Consider the following 21822-nt stretch of genomic DNA (forward strand, 5'->3'; position numbering starts at 1 on the left):
ATGAGAAATAAGTGCACTCAGGCTATCCGGAAGGCCCACGTTAGTTACTTTAAGGAGCAGTTCTCCTTTCTGTGGGTTTAACCCCAAGAAGTTCTGGAAAACAGTTAAAGACCCCTGGAGATCAGTTAAAGACCAACTGCCCATGTCCCTAAATGTTGATGATGTGGTTGTTACTGACAAGAAGCACATGGCTGAGCTCTTTAATCACCACTTCATTAAGTCAGGATTCCTATTTCCTACTCAGCCATGCCTCCTTGCCCATCCAACATTTCCTCATCTCCCTAATGCGACTATCCCTGATGCTTCTTCCCTCTTCTTCTTCTCTCTTTTCCCCCTGCCCCGCTGCAAAGTTCCTCCCTGCAGGCAGTCACTGTGTCCGAGGTGCTGAAGGAGCTCCTTATGGAAGGCAGCCACGGTTCATCCTTTATTTAAAGGGGGAGATAGAGCTGATCCTAACTGTTATAAGCCTATTTCTATTTTGCTCTGTTAATCAAAAGTGTTGAAAAACGTGTCAATAATCAACTGACTGGCTTTCTTGATGTCTATAGTATTCTCTCTGGTATGCAATCTGGTTTCCGCTCATGTTATGGATGTGCAGTGCAGCCTAAAGATCCTTAAAGATGTCACCATTGCCCTTGATTCTAAGCAATATTGTGCTGCTCTTTATATTGACTTGGCCAAAGCTTTTGATACGGTAGACCATTCCATTCTTGTGGGCTGGCTAAGGAGTACTGGTATCTCTGAGGGGTCTTTGGGCTGGTTTGCTAACTATCTCTCTCAAAGAGTGCAGTGTATTAAGTCAGAAAATCTGCTGTCTCAGCCACTGCCTGTCACCAAGGGAGTACACCAAGGCTCGATCCTAGGCCCCAAACTCTTCTCAATTTACATCAACAACATAGCTCAGGCAGTAGGAAGCTCCGGCATCCATTTATTTATAATAATAATAATAATATATGCCATTTAGCAGACGCTTTTATCCAAAGCGACTTACAGTCATGTGTGCATACATTCTAGCAGATGATAGTCTTATACTTATACTTACTTAGCTGGCCCCTCCCCAGATTTCGCTCTACAACAAAGCTTTCTTAGTGTCCAACAAGCTTTCTCTACCCTTAACCTTGTTCTGAACACCTCCAAAACAAAGGTCATGTGGTTTGGTAAGAAGAATGCTCCTTTCCCCACCGGTGTGATTACTATCTCAGAGGGTTTAGAGCTTGAGGTAGTCACCTCATACAAGTACTTGGGAGTATGGCTAGATAGTTTGCTGTCCTTCTCTCAGCACATATCACAGCTGCAGGCTAAAGTTAAATCTAGACTTGGTTTCCTCTATCGTAATTGCTCCTCTTTCACGCCAGCTGCCAAACTAACCCTGATTCAGATGACCATACTACCCATGCTAGATTTTGGAGAAAAGGTGCTCTCGAGCGGCGAGATGTTCTTTACCATGCGGCCATCAGATTTGCCACCAATGCTCCTTATAGGACACATCACTGCACACTATACTCCTCTGTATACTGGTCATCTCTGTATACCAGTCGCAAGACCCACTGGTTGATGCTTATTTATAAAACCCTCTTAGGCCTCACACCCCCCTATCTGAGATATCTACTGCAGCCCTCATTCTCCACATACAACATCTGTTCTGCAAGACATCACCTGTTCTGCCAGTAAAACACCTGTTCTGCCAGTAAACACCTGTTCTGCCAGTAAACATCTGTTCTGCCAGTAATAATAATAATATATAATAATAATAATAAAACACCTAATTCTGCCATTTAAACACCTGTTCTGCCAGTAAAACAGTCATGTTCTGCATACACCTGTTCTGCCAGTAAACACCTGTCTGCCAGTAAAACACCTGTTCTGCCAGTAAACACCTGTTCTGCCAGTAAACATCTGTTCTGCCAGAAGGACCTGTTCTGCCAGTAAACACCTGTTCTGCCAGTAAACACCTGTTCTGCCAGTAAACACCTGTTCTGCCAGTAAAACACCTGTTCTGCCAGTAAACACCTGTTCTGCCAGTAAAACACCTGTTCTGCCAGTAAACACCTGTTCTGCCAGTAAAACACCTGTTCTGCCAGTAAACACCTGTTCTGCCAGTAAACACCTGTTCTGCCAGTAAAACACCTGTTCTGCCAGTAAAACACCTGTTCTGCCAGTAAAACACCTGTTCTGCCAGTAAACACATGTTCTGCCAGTAAACACCTGTTCTGCAAGTCATCACCTGTTCTGCCAGTAAAACACCTGTTCTGCCAGTAAACACCTGTTCTGCAAGTCATCACCTGTTCTGCAAGTCATCACCTGTTCTGCCAGTAAACACCTGTTCTGCCAGTAAAACACCTGTTCTGCCAGTAAACACATGTTCTGCCAGTAAAACACCTGTTTTGCAAGTCATCACCTGTTCTGCAAGTCATCACCTGTTCTGCAAGTCATCACCTGTTATTCAAGTCATCACCTGTTCTGCAAGTCATCACCTGTTCTGCCAGTAATCACCTGTTCTGCAAGTCATCACCTGTTCTGCCAGTAAACACCTGTTCTGCAAGTCATCACCTGTTCTGCAAGTCATCACCTGTTCTGCAAGTCATCACCTGTTCTGCAAGTCATCACCTGTTCTGCAAGTCATCACCTGTTCTGCAAGTCATCACCTGTTCTGCCAGTAAAACACCTGTTCTGCAAGTCATCACCTGTTCTGCAAGTCATCACCTGTTCTGCCAGTAAAACACCTGTTCTGCAAGTCATCACCTGTTCTGCAAGTCATCACCTGTTCTGCCAGTAAAACACCTGTTCTGCCAGTAAAACACCTGTTCTGCAAGTCATCACCTGTTCTGCCAGTAAACACCTGTTCTGCCAGTAAACACCTGTTCTGCCAGTAAACACCTGTTCTGCCAGTAAACACCTGTTCTGCCAGTAAAACACCTGTTCTGCCAGTAAACACCTGTTCTGCCAGTAAAACACCTGTTCTGCCAGTAAACACATGTTCTGCCAGTAAACACCTGTTCTGCCAGTAAACACCTGTTCTGCAAGTCATCACCTGTTCTGCAAGTCATCACCTGTTCTGCAAGTCATCACCTGTTCTGCCAGTAAAACACCTGTTCTGCCAGTAAACACCTGTTCTGCAAGTCATCACCTGTTCTGCCAGTAAACACCTGTTCTGCAAGTCATCACCTGTTCTGCAAGTCATCACCTGTTCTGCAAGTCATCACCTGTTCTGCAAGTCATCACCTGTTCTGCCAGTAAAACACCAGTTCTGCCAGTAAACACCTGTTCTACAAGTACTTCACTCTTACTGACTCTTACTGACAGTACTTCACTCTTACTGACTCTTACTGACATTACTTCACTCTTACTGACAGTACTTCACTCTTACTGACTCTTACTGACATTACTTCACTCTTACTGACAGTACTTCACTCTTACTGACAGTACTTACTGACAGTACTTCACTCTTACTGACAGTACTTCACTCTTACTGACAGTACTTCACTCTTACTGACAGTACTTCACTCTTACTGACAGCACTTCACTCTTACTGACAGTACTTCACTCTTACTGACAGTACTTCACTCTTACTGACAGTACTTCACTCTTACTGACAGTACTTCACTCTTACTGACAGTCAGTAATTCACTCTTCACTGACAGTACAGTAATTCAGTATATCTCTTACTGACAGTACTTCAGTAATGTCTCTAATGTCTGACAGTATCAGTAATTCAGTATATCTCTTACTGACAGTAATGTCAGTATTCAGTATATCAGTAATGTCAGTATACTGACAATATCAGTAATGTCAGTAATTCAGTATGTCTCTTACAGTAATGTGATGTCAGCAGTTCACTCAGTAATTACTGACAGTACTTCAGTAACGTATTACTGACAGTATCAGTAATGTCAGTATTCAGTAATGTCAGTAATGTCTTATGTCAGTAATGTCAGTATCAGTAATGTCAGTATCACTCTTACTGACAGTAATGTCAGTATGTCAGTAATGTCTGTATGTCAGTATACTTCACTCTAATATCTGACAGTACTTCATGTCTCTTACTGATCAGTACTGTCAGTATATCAGTAATTACTGACAGTACTTCACTCTTACTGACAGAGTGTCAGCAATGTCAGTAATGTCAGTATATCAGTAATGTCAGTATATCAGTAATGTCAGTATGTCAGTATATCAGTAATGTCAGTATGTCAGTATATCAGTATATCAGTATATCAGTAATGTCAGTATATCAGTAATGTCAGTATGTCAGTATATCAGTAATGTCAGTATATCAGTAATGTCAGTATATCAGTAATGTCAGTATATCAGTAATGTCAGTATGTCAGTATATCAGTAATGTCAGTATATCAGTAATGTCAGTATATCAGTAATGTCAGTATGTCAGTATGTCAGTATGTCAGTATATCAGTAATGTCAGTATATCAGTAATGTCAGTATATCAGTAATGTCAGTATATCAGTAATGTCAGTATATCAGTAATGTCAGTATGTCAGTATATCAGTAATGTCAGTATATCAGTAATGTCAGTATATCAGTAATGTCAGTATATCAGTAATGTCAGTATATCAGTAATGTCAGTATATCAGTAATGTCAGTATGTCAGTATATCAGTAATGTCAGTATGTCAGTATATCAGTATATCAGTATATCAGTAATGTCAGTATGTCAGTAATGTCAGTATGTCAGTATATCAGTAATGTCAGTATGTCAGTATATCAGTAATGTCAGTATGTCAGTATGTCAGTATGTCAGTATATCAGTAATGTCAGTATGTCAGTAATGTCAGTAATGTCAGTATATCAGTAATGTCAGTATGTCAGTATGTCATGTCAGTATATCAGTAATGTCAGTATATCAGTATGTCAGTAATGTCAGTAATGTCAGTATGTCAGTATATCAGTAATGTCAGTATATCAGTAATGTCAGTATGTCAGTATATCAGTAATGTCAGTAATGTCAGTATGTCAGTAATGTCAGTATGTCAGTATATCAGTAATGTCAGTATATCAGTAATGTCAGTATATCAGTAATGTCAGTATATCAGTAATGTCAGTATGTCAGTATATCAGTAATGTCAGTATATCAGTAATGTCAGTATATCAGTAATGTCAGTATATCAGTAATGTCAGTATATCAGTAATGTCAGTAATGTCAGTATATCAGTAATGTCAGTATGTCAGTATATCAGTATATCAGTATATCAGTAATGTCAGTATATCAGTAATGTCAGTAATGTCAGTATATCAGTAATGTCAGTAATGTCAGTATATCAGTAATGTCAGTATATCAGTATGTCAGTATATCAGTATATCAGTATATCAGTAATGTCAGTAATGTCAGTATATCAGTAATGTCAGTAATGTCAGTATGTCAGTATATCAGTAATGTCAGTAATGTTAGTAATGTCAGTATGTCAGTAATGTAAGTATGTTAGTAATGTCAGTAATGTTAGTAATGTTAGTAATGTCAGTATGTCAGTATGTTAGTAATGTCAGAACATTAGTATGTAATTATGCTTCAGATCTGAAAAAAACATATAATTGTCAAACACGCATGCGCACCCACACACGTTGAAAAACAAAAAGTCGAGACATAAAATTCCATCATGATCTGATCAGGATCTGTATGAACTAGTGTCCAGGCTCCAAGCAGCTCTTCCACCCTGAGACATCTCATCACATCGCTAACAGCTCCTATTGCCTTGTGATTAACACACCATAAAAGAATGTGATAGCTTCAAGAAACAGTGGGAGAGGCAGGCTGCTCAGCCAGGCCCAGTGAAAGAGGGCTGATGGTGGGATGGGAAGGTGAATACTGTCTCTAGTCTATAATTAAACCAGTCTGCACTTGATGAAAGCAGATCACACTGGCAGGCCACAGCCTTCACAGCTATTTTTTTTTTTACGACATAATTACAGTCCAAATCAAATGAGAAGATTTTATATTAGATGAGCATGTGTCCAATGTCAACAATGACACTGGCTGACCCCCTCGGGCAGAAAGAGGGAGGGAGGAAGAGCGCCAGCCAGCCGCCATGCTGCGGTAATTTACCTGCCTGTGTTTAGGTGCTCTGGGGAGGTCTGGCTGAATAAACTGGAATTACACCACATAGAAAAGGGAGGTAGATGGAGGGAGGGAAAGAGGGAACGTTTGCATGTGTGTGTGTGTGTGTGTGTGTGTGTGTGTGTGTGTGTGTGTGTGTGTGTGTGTGTGTGTGTGTGTGTGTGTGTGTGTGTGTGTGTGTGTGTGTGTGTGTGTGTGTGTGTGTGTGTGTGTGTGAGTGTGAGAGAGAGAGAGAGTAAATATGCAGACAAACGTTGTGGTTTTAGCAGGAAGACAAACAAACACTTTGCTTGACTGTTCTTCTACAGAGAGGTGTCAGAGCGTCTTAGAGACCTCTGTCACCATGACCCGTACAGCAATCACAGGATCAACTTGATAAAGACACGTCAGTGTCGAGCTAGAATAGATTACCACCTGTCTTCACCCTCTGAGGTTAATAGGTGTTTCATCAACAAGGTTCACTCTTCCATACACAACTTCTCAATGGGGAATGTTACGCTCGTTATGATAGGGTAGGTGTTCAGACTTCAGTTAACTGGAGCATCTACATGTTGAACAATGGCCTCTGGTTCTTCTTTAGTTAGAAGGGGATTGTATGAACAATGGGCAGTACATTTTCTTTTATTTGTAGTTAAATCAAATTGTTGATCATTACTGTTTGTGAAATGTACAACTTTTAATACCAGGCGACATCTTTCTCCAGTGAATGAAACAGAAACAACCTCCCACTGAGTTGGTATGGAAGTGTTTTTTTCTCTCCGAATAAGTAAGTATGTATTTCCTTTACTTTACTTTATGTACGGTCGATACAACCACAGAGTCATTGTTCCTCTCTGGGTCAGAACTCCCTGAGGGGATAGAATCCTCTGATTCTAGAATACCACAGCTGTCATGTGACCACACTTCTCAGAGTTTCCTGACCACCCTTCTAAAAAGCCCTCTCTCTCTTTCCTTCTTTTTCTTGGTTCATCTCTCCATCCCTGCCTTTCTCTCTCACAGTTCTGCCCTCTCTCTGTCTCTGCCTCCATCCCTCTCTCTGGTTCTCAGGGGCTGTACAGCTGGAGTGGATTTGCTCTGGTCGCAGTCTTCACCTCTCTAGCGCGGTGCAACCTAGCGCAGACTACCCTGCCCGTTCGGGCGGGCAGCGCCAACATTTGATTGGCCACCGGTCAGAGTCAGGAACAGTAGATTAGTAACTGGATACAGACAGCAGGATCCATGGGGGCCCGGTCAGCCAGAGGAAAGAGGGTTCTTTATGACGGCTCTGTGTGGTCGAGACCTGGACCACAACCCCTACTGCCACCCTGTTTAGTAAAGGACGTGGTTTTACTAAGACCAGTGATTTCAGAGTTCACTCTCTCTGTGACTGCCTGTCCCTGTCTCTCTATGTGACCAAATCGCCTCCCAGCCCTTTTGGTTAAGGGAGAATGAGAGACCTCCTTACTGCTGTCACTGTATCCCACTTTTTTCCCAGGGCATCAGATACTTCGAGACAAAGTCAGGCTTTGGAAAAAGACAGTGGGGCCTTACATTACATCTGTTAAGATTACTTAAAGGGAAGTGTAATGGCATGTCATATGTGAACTATGACATTGGCTAGCTGATGGAGAGCTGTGGTGACCAGTAGAGCTGTGGTGGCTGTGGTGGCTAGGAGAGCTGTGGTGACCAGTAGTGGCTAGGAGAGCTGTGGTGGCGAGGAGAGCTGTGGTGGCCAGTAGTGGCTAGGAGAGCTGTGGTGGCCAGTAGTGGCTAGGAGAGCTGTGGTGGCTAGTAGTGGCTAGGAGAGCTGTGGTGGCCAGTAGTGGCTAGGAGAGCTGTGGTGACCAGTAGTGGCTAGGAGAGCTGTGGTGGCTAGGAGAGCTGTGGTGGCCAGTAGTGGCTAGGAGAGCTGTGGTGGCCAGTAGTGGCTAGGAGAGCTGTGGTGGCAATTAGTGGCTAGGAGTGCTGTGGTGGCTAGTAGTGGCTAGGAGAGCTGTGGTGGGCAGTAGTGGCTAGGAGAGCTGTGGTGGCTAGTAGTGGCTAGGAGACCTGTGGTGGCAATTAGTGGCTAGGAGTGCTGTGGTGGCTAGTAGTGGCTAGGAGAGCTGTGGTGGCTAGTAGTGGCTAGGAGAGCTGTGGTGGCTAGGAGAGCTGTGGTGGCTAGTAGTGGCTAGGAGAGCTGTGGTGGCTAGTAGTGGCTAGGAGAGCTGTGGTGGCTAGTAGTGGCTAGGAGAGCTGTGGTGGCCAGTAGTGGCTAGGAGAGCTGTGGTGGCTAGTAGTGGCTAGGAGAGCTGTGGTGGCTAGTAGTGACTAGGAGAGCTGTGGTGGCTAGTAGTGGCTAGGAGAGCTGTGGTGGCTAGGAGAGCTGTGGTGGCCAGAAGTGGCTAGGAGAGCTGTGGTGGCCAGCAGTACTCAGTGTGGACACATCCATGTGGTCTTTGATGATTACAGTATGACAGCTTTGAAACCTGCAGGGTTAAACCTGTGATGGGAACCATGAGAATGGAATGGAATGTACTTCATGTTAGACGTCAGTCCTCTGCTCTGCTGTCCAGAAGCTAGAAGCCTGCAGCGACGGAATGATGCACAACATGGCACACAGTGGAGAATCTAAAAACGCACCCTTCCATCCAGCAGAAAGATTTGTGAATTGGCAAAATTATAGCAATAGTTATATAGAGTACAGGTGATTTGTGGTCTACCCTAAAGAGACAACAAACTTTCTGGGGGAAATGCACAGTTAACATGGGTCTTGAGTGGCAAATGTTTGTGATTGTACAAGACAGTAAAGCTGCTTCCCTCCCTGCTTTTCTGCTTCCTTCTTTTCTGCTTCCCTTCCTGCTTTTCTGCTTCCTGCTTTTCTGCTTCCTTCTTTTCTGCTTCCCTTCCTGCTTTTCTGCTTCCTGCTTTTCTGCTTCCTGCTTTTCTGCTTCCCTTCCTGCTTTTCTGCTTCACTCCCTGCTTTTCTGCTTCCTGCTTTTCTGCTTCCCTTCCTGCTTTTCTGCTTCCCTTCCTGCTTTTCTGCTTCCCTGCTTTTCTGCTTCCTGCTTTTCTGCTTCCCTTCCTGCTTTTCTGCTTCCTGATTTTCTGCTTCCCTTCCTGCTTTTCTGCTTCCCTCCCTGCTTTTCTGCTTCCTTCTTTTCTGCTTCCCTCCTGCTTTTCTGCTTCCCTGCTTTTCTGCTTCGCTTCCTGCTTTTCTGCTTCCCTCCCTGCTTTTATGCTTCCCTCCCTGCTTTTCTACTTCCTGCTTTTCTGCTTCCCTCCCTGCTTTTCTGCTTCCTGCTTTTCTGCTTCCCTTCCTGCTTTTCTGCTTCGCTTCCTGCTTTTCTGCTTCCCTCCCTGCTTTTTTTCTGCTTTTCTGCTTCCTGCTTTTCTGCTTCCTCCCTGCTTTTCTGCTTCCTGCTTTTCTGCTTCCCTTCCTGCTTTTCTGCTTCCTGCTTTTCTGCTTCCCTTCCTGCTTTTCTGCTTCCCTCCCTGCTTTTCCACTTCCTGCTTTTCTGCTTCCCTCCCTGCTTTTCTGCTTCCTGCTTTTCTGCTTCCCTTCCTGCTTTTCTGCTTCGCTTCCTGCTTTTCTGCTTCCCTCCCTGCTTTTATGCTTCCCTCCCTGCTTTTCTACTTCCTGTTTTCTGCTTCCCTTCCTGCTTTTCTGCTTCCTGCTTTTCTGCTTCCCTTCCTGCTTTTCTGCTTCCCTTCCTGCTTTTCTGCTTCCCTCCCTGCTTTTCTGCTTCGCTTCCTGCTTTTCTGCTTCCCTGCTTTTCTGCTTCCTGCTTTTCTGCTTCCCTTCCTGCTTTTCTGCTTCCCTTCCTGCTTTTCTGCTTCCCTTCCTGCTTTTCTCGCTTCCTGCTTTTCTGCTTCCCTCCCTGCTTTTCTGCTTCCTGCTTTTCTGCTTCCCTCCCTGCTTTTCTGCTTCCTGCTTTTCTGCTTCCCTTCCTGCTTTTCTGCTTCCTGATTTTCTGCTTCCCTCCCTGCTTTTCTGCTTCCCTTCCTGCTTTTCTGCTTCCCTTCCTGCTTTTCTGCTTCCTGCTTTTCTGCTTCCTGCTTCCTGCTTTTCCTGCTTTTCCCTTCCTGCTTTTCCTGCTTCCTTCCTGCTTTTCTGCTTCCTGCTTTTCTGCTTCCCTCCCTGCTTTTCTGCTTCCTGCTTTTCTGCTTCCCTTCCTGCTTTTCTGCTTCGCTTCCTGCTTTTCTGCTTCCCTCCCTGCTTTTCTGCTTCCCTCCCTGCTTTTCTGCTTCCCTCCCTGCTTTTCTGCTTCCCTTCCTGCTTTTCTGCTTCCCTTCCTGCTTTTCTGCTTCCTGCTTTTCTGCTTCCCTCCCTGCTTTTCTGCTTCCTGCTTTTCTGCTTCCCTTCCTGCTTTTCTGCTTCCTGCTTTTCTGCTTCCTGCTTTTCTGCTTCCCTTCCTGCTTTTCTGCTTCCTGCTTTTCTGCTTCCTGCTTTTTCTGCTTCCCTTCCTGCTTTTCTGCTTCCTGCTTTTCTGCTTCCTGCTTTTCTGCTTCCTGCTTTTCTGCTTCCCTCCTTGCTTTTCTTTCTAAATAAAATCAGATTTTATTGGTCACACACACATGGTTAGCAGATGTTAATGTGCATGTAGCTAAATGCTTCTAGTTCCAATATCTAACACGTGAACAGTTGAAGTTGGAAGTTTACATACACTTAGGTTGGAATCATTAAAACTCATTTTTCAACCACTCCACAAATTTCTTGTTAAGAAACTATAGTTTTGGCAAGTCGGTTAGGACATCTACTTTGTGCATGACACAAGTAATTTTTCCAACAATTGTTTACAGACAGATTACAGGCAGATTATTTAATTTATAATTCACTGTATCACAATTCCAGTGGGTCAGAAGCTTACATACACTAAGTTTACTGTGCATTTACACAGCTTGGCAAATTCCAGAAAATGATGTCATGGCTTTAGAAGCTTCTGATAGGCTAATTGACATGATTTGAGTCAATTGGAGGTGTACCTGTGGATGTATTTCAAGGCCTACCTTCAAACTCAGTGCCTCTTTGCTTGACGTTATGGGAAAATCAAAAGAAATCAGCCAAGACCTCAGAAAAACCATTGTAGACCTCCACAAGTCTGGTTCATCGTTGGGAGCAATTTCCTGACACCTGAAGGTACCACATTCATCCATACAAACAATAGTATGCAAGTATAAACACCGTGGGACCACGCAGCCGTCATACCTCTCAGGAAGGAGATGCATTCTGTCTTCTAGAGATGAACGTACTTTGGTGAGAAAAGTGCAAATCACTCCCAGAACAACAGCAAAGGACCTTGTGAAGATGCTGGAGGAAACAGGTTCAAATGTATCTATATCTACAGTAAAACTCTCCACTGGCTTCCAGTTGAAGCTCGCATCCGCTACAAGACCATGGTGCTTGCCTACGGAGCTGTGAGGGGAACGGCACCTCAGTACCTCCAGGCTCTGATCAGGCCCTACACCCAAACAAGGGCACTGCGTTCATCCACCTCTGGCCTGCTCGCCTCCCTACCACTGAGGAAGTACAGCTCCCGCTCAGCCCAGTCAAAACTGTTCGCTGCTCTGGCCCCCCAATGGTGGAACAAACTCCCTCACGACGCCAGGACAGCGGAGTCAATCACCACCTTCCGGAGACACCTGAAACCCCACCTCTTTTAGGAATACCTAGGATAGGATAAGTAATCCCTCTCACCCCCCCCTTTAAGATTTAGATGCACTATTGTAAAGTGACTGTTCCACTGGATGTCATAAGGTGAATGCACCAATTTGTAAGTCGCTCTGGATAAGAGCGTCTGCTAAATGACTTAAATTTAATGTAAATGTAAAACGAGTCCTATTTCGACATAACCTGAAAGGCCGCTCAGCAAGGAAGAGGCCACTGCTCCAAAACCGCAATAAAAAAGGTTTGTAACTGCACATGAGGATAAAGATCGTACTGTTTGGAGAAATGACCATCATTATGTTTGGAGGAAAAAGGGGGAGGCTTGCAAGCCGAAGAACACCATCCCAAACGTGAAGCACAGGGGTGGCAGCACAATGTTGTGGGGGTGCTTTGCTGCAGGAGATACTGGTGCACTTCACAAAACAGATGGCACCACAAGGGAGGAAACTTATGTGGATATATTGAAGCAACATCTCAAGACATCAATCAGGAAGTTAAAGCTTGGTCGCAAATGGGTCTTCCAAATGGACAATGAGCCCAAGCATACTTCCAATGTTTGGTAAATGGCTTAAGGACAACAAAGTCAAGGTGTTGGAGTGGTCATCACAAAGCCCTGACCTCCATCCTATAGACAATTTGTGGGCAGAACTGAAAAACGTGTGCGAGCAAGGAAGCCTACAAACTTGATACAGTTACACCAGCTCTGTCAGGAGAAATGGGCCAAAATTCACCCAACTAATTGTGGGAAGCTTGTGGAAGGCTACCCAAAACGTTTGACCCAAGTTAAACAATTTAAAGGAAATGCTACCTAATACTAATTGAGTGTATGTAAACTTCTGACCCACTGGGAATGTGATGAAAGAAATAAAAGCTGAAAGAAATCATCCTATCAAATATTATACTGACATTTCACATTCTTAAAATAAGGTGGTGATCCTAACTGACCTAAAACAGGGAATTTTACCAGGATTAAATGTCAGGAGTTGTGAAAAACTGAGTTTAAATGTATTTGGCTAAGGTGTATGTAGACTTCTGACTTCAACTGTATGTGCATAGAAATATATGGATGAGTGATGAACAAGTGGCATAGGCAAGGTGCAATTGATGATAAAAAATACAGTATCTACATATCATATGAGTAATGTAAGATATGTAATCATTATTAAAGTGTCATTTTTTAGAGTGGCATTGTATAAAGTGACTAGTGATCCATTTATTAAAGTGGCCAGTGACTGGGTCTCAATGTAGGCAGCAGCCTCTCTGAGTTAGTGATTGGGTCTCAATATCGGTAGCAGCCTCTCTGAGTTAGTGGTGGCTGTTTAACAGTCTGATGGCCTTGAGACAGAAGCTGTTTTTCAGTCTCTCGGTCCCCGCTTTGATGCACATGTACTGACCTCGCCTTCTGGATGATAGCGGTGTGAACAGGCAGTGGCTCGGGTGTTTTTTCTCTCTCTGTGTCTGTTGCCCTGGGGGCCCAGGCGGGGACAGGCTTGACAACTACTGGCCTGATATCAAGACTCGCCTGGGGGGATCCAAAGCAACCAAGACCCTGGAAACTATGAGCTATGAGTATTTCTGTGTTAGTGCTGCTATCTGGAACTGTCCGGGATTAGGTGACTGCCTTAAATTATGATTGAGCAGAGCCTATAGCTAGAATCTGCGTCTCTCTCACGTCGCCATGGCAGTCTGCATTGTCATAGGGTGAGTTAGTACTTCCCCATTTCAAAACGTTTTATCCCTGAACCCCGCTAACACCTGCATGTCATGTGGCGTAATGTCATGTGGTAGACAGTCAACCTAAAACACAGTGTCCATTATATTTCAAAGAGAAGGACCGCCATGATTCACAATACAGACTCTGAAAAGGCAGCGGCAGACATGGCTCATGGCTCGGTTATGTCTTCTCTAAAATACGTTTTTGAAGAAGGGATAAGAAGTTGGGAAGGACGTCTGGACGGCAACTCCTTCATGTCTCAAGTACAGGGGAATGAAAAGAGGAGAGACCTGAAGCGTTGGTGGGTCAGTATCATAACGTTTGTTCCTCTGCGTTTTGAAAGGTGTAGATTGAGTGGGCTCTGTACCAGACTATAGTTGCCATTTTCTCCTGTGGGTAATCTTTGGTGTTTTACCTCAGCAGTGCCTTAAACACTTTTAGGACTTTTTAAAAAGAATGGTAGTGTAAGGAAGATGGGCAATCCCAGAAATATATCATTACTGTCAGCAAATATTTATTGAAAATAAAAGCGTTTTAAGAGTGATTTCACAGTATTCATGGCCCTTGACTTATTCCATATTTTGATGTGTTACAGACTGCATTCAACATTTATTAAATATATATTTTTGTTACCCATCTACACACAATACCCATAATGACGAATTGTAAAAACATATTTTTTGACATTTTTGCAAATGTATATAAAATTAAACAGAAAAATCTCATTCACATAAGTATTCACACCCCTGAGTCAATACTTGCTAGAATCACCTTTGGAAGCAATTAAAGCTATGAGTCTTTCTGGGAAAGTCTCTAAGAGCTTTGCACTTAAACTCTCCTTCCAGACTCATATTAAACATCTCCAATCCAAAATCAAATCTAGAATCGGCTTTCTATTTCGCAACCAAGCCTCCTTCAGTCTATCACAGTGCCATCCGTTTTGTTACCAAATCACTTTATACCACCCACCACTGCGACCTGTATGCTCTAGTTGGCTGGACCTCGCTACATATTCGTCCCACTGGCCACTGGCTCCAGGTCATCTATAAGTCTATCCTAGGTAAAGCTCCGCCTTATCTTAGTTCACTGGTCATGATAACAACACCCACCCATAGCACACGTTCCAGCAGGTATATCTCACGGATCATTCCCAAACCCAACACCTCATTTGGTCTCCTTTCCTTCCAGTTCTCTGCTGCCAGTGACTGGAACGAATTGCAAAAATCGCTGAAGTTGGAGACTATTATTTCCCTCACCAACTTTAAACATCTGAGCAGCTAACCGATCGCTGCAGCTGTACATAGTCCATCTGTAAATAACCCACCCAATTTACCTACCTCATCCCCATACTGTTTTTATTTTATTTACTTTTCTGCTTTTTTGTACACCAATATCTCTACTTGCACATCATCATCTGCTCATCTATCACTCCAGTGTTAATTTGATAAATTGTAACTATTCGCTCCTATGACCTATTTATTGCCTACCTCCTCATGCCTTTTGCACACACTGTATATAGACTTTCTTTTTTTCTACAGTGTCATTGACTTGTTTATTGTGTTATTGGCTCTTTAATTGTTTATTCCATGTTATTCCATGTGTAACTCTGTGTTGTTGTCTGTGTCACACTGCTGTGCTTTATCTTGGCCAGGTCGCAGTTGTAAATGAGAACTTGATCTCAACTAACCTACCTGGTTAAATAAAGGCGATATCATTTATTTTAATTTTTTTTAAACCTGGATTCTACAATATCATTTTTTTTCAAAATTCTTCAAGCACTATCAAATTAGTTGTTGATCATTGCTAGACAATGATTTTCAGGTCTTGCAATAGATTTTCAAGTAGATTTAAGTCTAAACATCACCACCCAGTTCCTGTCTTCTTGGTAAGCAACTCTAGTGGAGACTTGGCCTTGTGTTTTAGATTATTGTCCTGCTTAAAGGTGAATTAATCTCCCAGTGTCTAGTGGACAGCATATGGAACCAGGTTGAAGGTGAATTAATCTCCCACTGTCTAGTGGACAGCATATGGAACCAGGTTGAAGGTGAATTCATCTCCCAGTGTCTAGTGGACAGCATATGGAACCAGGTTGAAGGTGAATTCATCTCCCAGTTTCTAGTGGACAGCATATGGAACCAGGTTGAAGGTGAATTCAACTCCCAGTATCTAGTGGACAGCATATGGACAATCTCCTTGTATAGAAACATTGACTGTTTGACGGTTCATCGGAGGGCATAGCAGGATTTCTTATAAGCTTCTGGGTTTGAGTCCCGCTCTTTGAAAGCAGCAGCTCTACCCTTTAGCTAAGTGCAGATGTTGCCTGTAATCCATGGTTTCTGGTTGGGGTGTGTACGTACAGTCACTGTGGGGGGGGATGTCTTCGATGCACTTATTGATGAAGCCAGTGACTGATGTGGTGTACTAAATGCCATCTGAAGAATCCCGGAACATGTTCCAGTCTGTGATAGCAAAACAGTGCTGTAGCTTTAGCATCTGCTTCATCTGACCACTTTCTTATTGACCGAGTCACTGGTACTTCTTGCTTAAATTTCTTGTATGCAGGATTCAGGAGGATATAATTGTGGTCAGGGCATGACATTAAACTATTTTTCCAATTGTCCATCAGGAGGTGACTAAAAATGTTTGATGCAAGAAACCACTTTACAAAAAGCATTACTATTCCCATATTACAGAGAATCAGACAAATGCTACCCGCTGCCTATTGGCTACTTAGCTTAGACAAGCATTGGGGCGGCAGCGTAGCCTAGTGGTTAGAGTGTTGGACTAGTAACCGGAAGGTTGCGAGTTCAAACCCCTGAGCTGACAAGGTACAAATCTGTCATTCTGCCCCTGAACAGGCAGTTAACCCACTGTTCCCAGGCCGTCATTGAAAATAAGAATTGGTTCTTAACTGACTTGCCTGGTTAAATAAAAGGTAAAAAAAATAAAAATTCACTTCTCAAATATGTCAAGAAATGTACACAGTGTACTCTTGTCAATCACCATTGCTGACAAATGATCAAACTGGGCTAATAACTAGCAAAGAATATGAACAAAATTGCATGCAGCTGACGCTTTGATGTAAAAAACAAGCGCATCTACTCACAACCGCGGATGCTGTAAACACCGTCCAGTTCAAAGTAAACAGCACAGATCCATATATGGTAATGGTCAATTTGCATTCTGGCCGCTGATTGTTTATGCCATTCCGGTCTATGTAGAGTATGGGCTGAGTAGTGCTTGTCAATGCAATAGAATCCAACGCCAATGTGTTCTGCCTACAAAATCTCTTTGCCTAGTTCATTAGTCAGTATGTTGCACTGAAAATGGCTAATATCTCAAGTCGAGCAAAATTGCCACAGTAAGAGCCACTCCCGTGTCAGATAAAAGTTGATTAACCATTTAAAATATTGGGACTACTAAGCCTCTGAGAACGACTTGGATAATATTGAATTAACCAGGTTCAAGTTCTGGAGACTAGCGGTTTGTTAGACAAATTTGGAAGCTCACTGTCCAATTAAGTGATCTAATGTCAATTGCTTGGTCACAGCTTAAAACTAACCCTCCTTGGTTAGAAAATATATGCAGTCATAGAGCCTAGCACTGCAGTCATGTTATATCCATGTCATATCCAGCCAATCAGTTAAGTCATGACAAAATAGGAATGCAGGTTAGTATCGATGGATGGTGCTGAGGAAGACGAGAAACACGTGTTACTCAGGACAGCGAGACCCCAAAACTTCAACCTGGTTAATTCAATATTATCCAAGTTGTTCTTAGAGGCTTAGTAGACCCTATGACTGTAGTAATAGTGATGTCCAAAACTACAGCCGTTGACTGGGATCTGAGGAACACAACAAAGTGCTAAAAGTATTAGCAACGTATATTGGTTACAATTATGTACAGAAATCCAGGAACCCTACTTCTGACTCATTCCAGAGAGCACGGATTAAGCCAGGGGACCACGGGTCTAGAACATCCTGTCAAAGGTTCCGAGGGTCAGAACTGGAGATGACCTGAGAAGAACTGGAACCAGCTACAACCTGGGGAGCATCAGACACCCAGAACAAGTTAGTCATGCTTTAGTGTATTATACTGCACAGAAAATGGCTGGAAAAAAAATATACCTGTGGTTTCATGACAGTACTGTCATGAAAACCATAGTTACTCCCTGGCTCTGCTGGGAAGGACTGGAGCCAACCTGACCCTTGGCAGAGCTAGAGTCCTCTTTACCTTGGTATCACTGGGTTCAGGAAACAGCTGCTTGCATGTGACAGTAGGATGGTACCAGATGAAGCTGGACGAGCTACATTGGTCATTCCCATGCTCATAGCAGGTTCTGAAATGGCTGATGGTGCCAGCAGGGATCTTCAGTGATGAACAGCTCACCATAATTAGCCTCAAGCCCTTCCTGGCTAGGCTCTGGTCTAACAACTCAGGGTGGGGATTCTGTAGCAGGGAGTGGGGCTGGAATAGAACCTGCCGCCACTGCACCCTCAGGAAGTGGGAACCGTTGGTCTTCAGACATTCAATCTGAGAGAAGCCCTGCCTGGAACTTACTTGGAGACTGAAAGGTGAGGTAGTGGAAGTAAACTAGGGTAAGGTACTCCAGCAGGAACACACCCAGCCTGTTCAGGAGTCTGAGGAATGAAGGGGGAAGCAGCAGTCTTATGAATCCTTTTATAAGAGTTTGGATCAGAACGCTGAACACTGGGACAACACCACAACTCCCAGATGCGACAGGACCAGGGAGCTTTGAAGGGCAGGTACAACAGTTCTTTGGTCATAGCCAGGTCGATCACGCGGTTAAGACAACCTCAGGGAAAGTGAGTCCATTCTGTAGGCTGGGGAAGATAATGAATCGATGTTTAGTACTATTCTCTTTTAGAAGCTGAAAACTGACGTTAAAGACCTTAAAAAAAAAAATCACACCAAAAGGTCGTGGCAAAAACATTTCCCCAACACTGTTGAACACAGCCAGTTGGTGCTCTTAACTTGTTGATAGGGATTACAATGAACACACGCAGTTTAAAACCACCAAAGCTCCAATTCAAACGTCACTCAAACGTCACTCAAACGTCACTCAAACGTCACTCAAACGTCACTCAAACGTCACTCAAACGTCACTCAAACGTCACTCAAACGTCACTCAAACGTCACTCAAACGTCACTCAAACTACAGCTATTGCACAATGAGAATTGTTAATGTGATGAGAAGAGATGCTGGAGTGTATTTATATGTTGTAGAGGACACCCTGTAACCAATCACAGCCGATTAGATAACGATGGACAGCTGAAGTTAATTGAGGCCCAGATCCACACCAACCATTATCCCTACCCAGTTGCCCTTGTGTGCATCTGACTGAAATTGGATATAAGGACGTAGGGGTTGAGTTGGAGTTAGACAAGGCAAGTGAATTAACACCAGCTGGCCAGCATTGTCCAATCAGGCTGTGATTGGTTACAGGTTGTCCTCTACAACATATAAATACACGCCACAGTTATTTCTCTATACTTCACATGTTCAAGGACTGTTATGGCTTCCAAGTGCTGTGTAGTGTAAGTTAATGTGAATGTGAATGGGATTCATTGTTTCAGTAAGTGTTGTAGTCTACATCATGTAACTGTTTGTTGTTATCTAGGGGGCTGTTCCTGGTTTTGCTGTTCTGGGATGTTCATTGCTATCCCTATCAACAAGGTAAGAACAACAATGGATTACTTTATGGAACATGTCTTGGGTAATATCTGCCAATACCTTCTTTTTTTTGTACTCTCACTTAAGGTTTGATTAGTGACTTTCCTAAGATGTTAAAAGTAATATGCTCTTCTCTCCTCAGCCTACAGGTTGGGCCAAGTCTACCCAAGAACTTCAAATCTATATGGTCCACTTGTCAAACCCAGCCAAATTAACACCTACACACGTTACTTCCTTAAACATGAACCCATTTCTTCTGGTTCAAGCCTCCCTGTTCCTGTTGACTCTAGGAGTCCTATTGATGGGGGCTCCAATCTTGATATTCAGAGTTTTGCTCCCCTGAAGACTACTGCTTCACCTTACCTTGTTCCTCAGGCTCCTGAACAGACTGGATGTCTTTCTGCAGGAGTAGCTTACCCTAGTTTTCTTCCTTTACCTCCACTGTGTGAGTCTTCAAGTAACTACCAGGCAGGGGAAATCTCTCACTTTGAGAGTGTTTACGAACATGGCAACAGTCAGAGTGAGTTTGAACACCAACGGTTCCCACTTCCTGAGGGTGCAGTTGAGGCAGGTTCTATTCCAGCCCTACTCCCTGCTACAATAGCCCCACCCCTATCCAAAGTTATTGGACCAGAACCGAGCCAGGAAGGTCTTGAAGCTAATTATGGGGAGCTGTTCATCACTAGGAAGTTCCCTGCTGGCATCATCACCCATTTAAGAACCAAATATGAGCATGGAAATGACCAATGGAGCTCAGCTGGTTTTGTGAGGTACCGTCCTGCTCCCGTCCAATACCGACCACTATATCCTCATGCCCGCCGGCAGTGACCAGTAGAAGGTAATGTTTTTGGTTTTGAGTTCTGTCACTTGTTTTCTGATGTGTTGAGCAGCTGTAACACTTTCTCTCATCCTCAGGTTCTGTGCTAACCTGGATCCTGCTGTTTCATGGCTCCGTTGATTGCTAATAAACCTACTTGAGAAATGTATATAGTTTGGGTTGGCTTATATATTTTCCTCAATTATTGTTTGGTTCTACACACTAGTAGGAACATTCAGTTTGTACAATATACATGTCATCTAATGTGACTTCTGGCCATTCTGTCCTGCTCCACTTTTCTACAGCCGTCCTTATCTACCAAATCCAGTTGAGATTGACTGTCCCTTGCAGAGCTCATGTCTTCGTCTTAGGAATTTCCGCCACTTAAGCATTTGCTGACTTCCTAATCCGCTGTCCTTTGTGGCTCTATAGTGTTCATTTCAACATGACCAAGGCTTGTCAGTGGTAACATGGCTGTTTCAGGCCATAGGACACCAGCTGCAGACACTTCTCATGCTCAATCAAAACCTTTTATGAAGCCCTTTCAAATTTGGCACTTGTCACAATGCTATACAGATGCCCAGCCTAAAATCATTGAGAGCTGGGGGGACTTTGGGATTTGTCTGGTAAATGACCATGGACTACATGGAGGTCATACTTGACAGTGTGGTGCCAGGACAACTTCTCCCTTGACTTCAGTAAGACCAATTATCTGATGGTAGCCAGGAAGAGGGCATGCCCACATCAACAGGGCTTTAGTGGGTTGAGGTTAAAGAATCCTGGCATCACTAAGCACTAAATGTGGTCAGCATAGTTAAAAGGGCACCCAGCAGCGTTTCATCCCCCTCAGGTGGCTGAAAAGATTTGCCACAGGCCCCTGTATCCTTAAACTTCTACAGCTGCACTATTGAGAGCTGCATCACTGCTTGATATGTCTAGAGGGTAGTGCGACTGGCTATGCTTCCCTTTATTGACTAATAGTTTGCGAGCCCTGCCCCATCCAACGAGCATCAGAGCTGGTGTACTACGATTCAACCTTAGTCCTTATATAGAAACATTGACTGTTTGATGGTTCATCTGAGGGCATAGCAGGATTTTTTATAAGCTTCTGGGTTTGAGTCCCGCTCTTTGAAAGCAGCAGCTCTACCCTTTAGCTAAGTGCAGATGTTGCCTATAATCCATGGCTTCTGGTTGGGGTGTGTACGTACAGTCACTGTTGGGGGGATGTCTTCGATGCACTTATTGATAAAGCCAGTGACTGGTGTACTCAATGCCATCTGAAGAATCCCGGAACATGTTCCAGTCTGTGATAGCAAAACAGTCCTGTAGTTTAGCATCTGCTTCATCTCACCACTTTCTTATTGACTGAGTCACTGGTACTTCCTACTTTCTTGTAGTCAGGATTCAGGAGGATAGAATTGTCACCCACACAACTATATAAGTGTTTCCCAAAGTTGGTCCTTGGGTGCACATGTTTTTTGCCCAAATGCTACACCGCTGATTCAAATTATCAAAGTTTGAGTTGATTATTTGAATCTGCTGTGTAGTTTAAAAGCACCCCTTGTAGTCCTGAGGAGCGAGTTTGGGGAAACCCTGAAACATACTGACACAACACAATCAGTTTCACTCATTATGCTGTTATTTAATGTACTCGTATCTATTCTGATGCCTGCTCACTTTACCCTGCCTAGTACATATCTACCTCATATCCCTGTAAAGTGATCTGGTACTGGTACTCTCTGTATATAGCTATTACCCCTGAATATTGATCTGGTACTCTCTGTATATAGCTATTACCCCTGAATATTGATCTGGTACTCTCTGTATATAGCTATTACCCCTGCACATTGATCTGGTACTCTCTGTATATAGCTATTACCCCTGCACATTGATCTGGTACTAAC

The 21822-nt window shown here is 43.5% G+C and overlaps 1 long non-coding RNA gene across 1 annotated transcript; it reads left to right on the plus strand.

The window, feature by feature from the left end:
* The first annotated feature begins 18891 nt into the window (after nt 1-18891).
* Nucleotides 18892-20177, plus strand: LOC123995944. The gene is made up of 4 exons (XR_006831913.1): nt 18892-18965; nt 19049-19104; nt 19244-19939; nt 20017-20177. It is a non-coding gene; the product is annotated as an uncharacterized LOC123995944 (long non-coding RNA).
* The last annotated feature ends 1645 nt before the right edge of the window (nt 20178-21822 follow it).

This window comes from Oncorhynchus gorbuscha, linkage group LG14 (genome assembly GCF_021184085.1).
Source record: "Oncorhynchus gorbuscha isolate QuinsamMale2020 ecotype Even-year linkage group LG14, OgorEven_v1.0, whole genome shotgun sequence".
Lineage (NCBI taxonomy): Eukaryota > Metazoa > Chordata > Actinopteri > Salmoniformes > Salmonidae > Oncorhynchus > Oncorhynchus gorbuscha.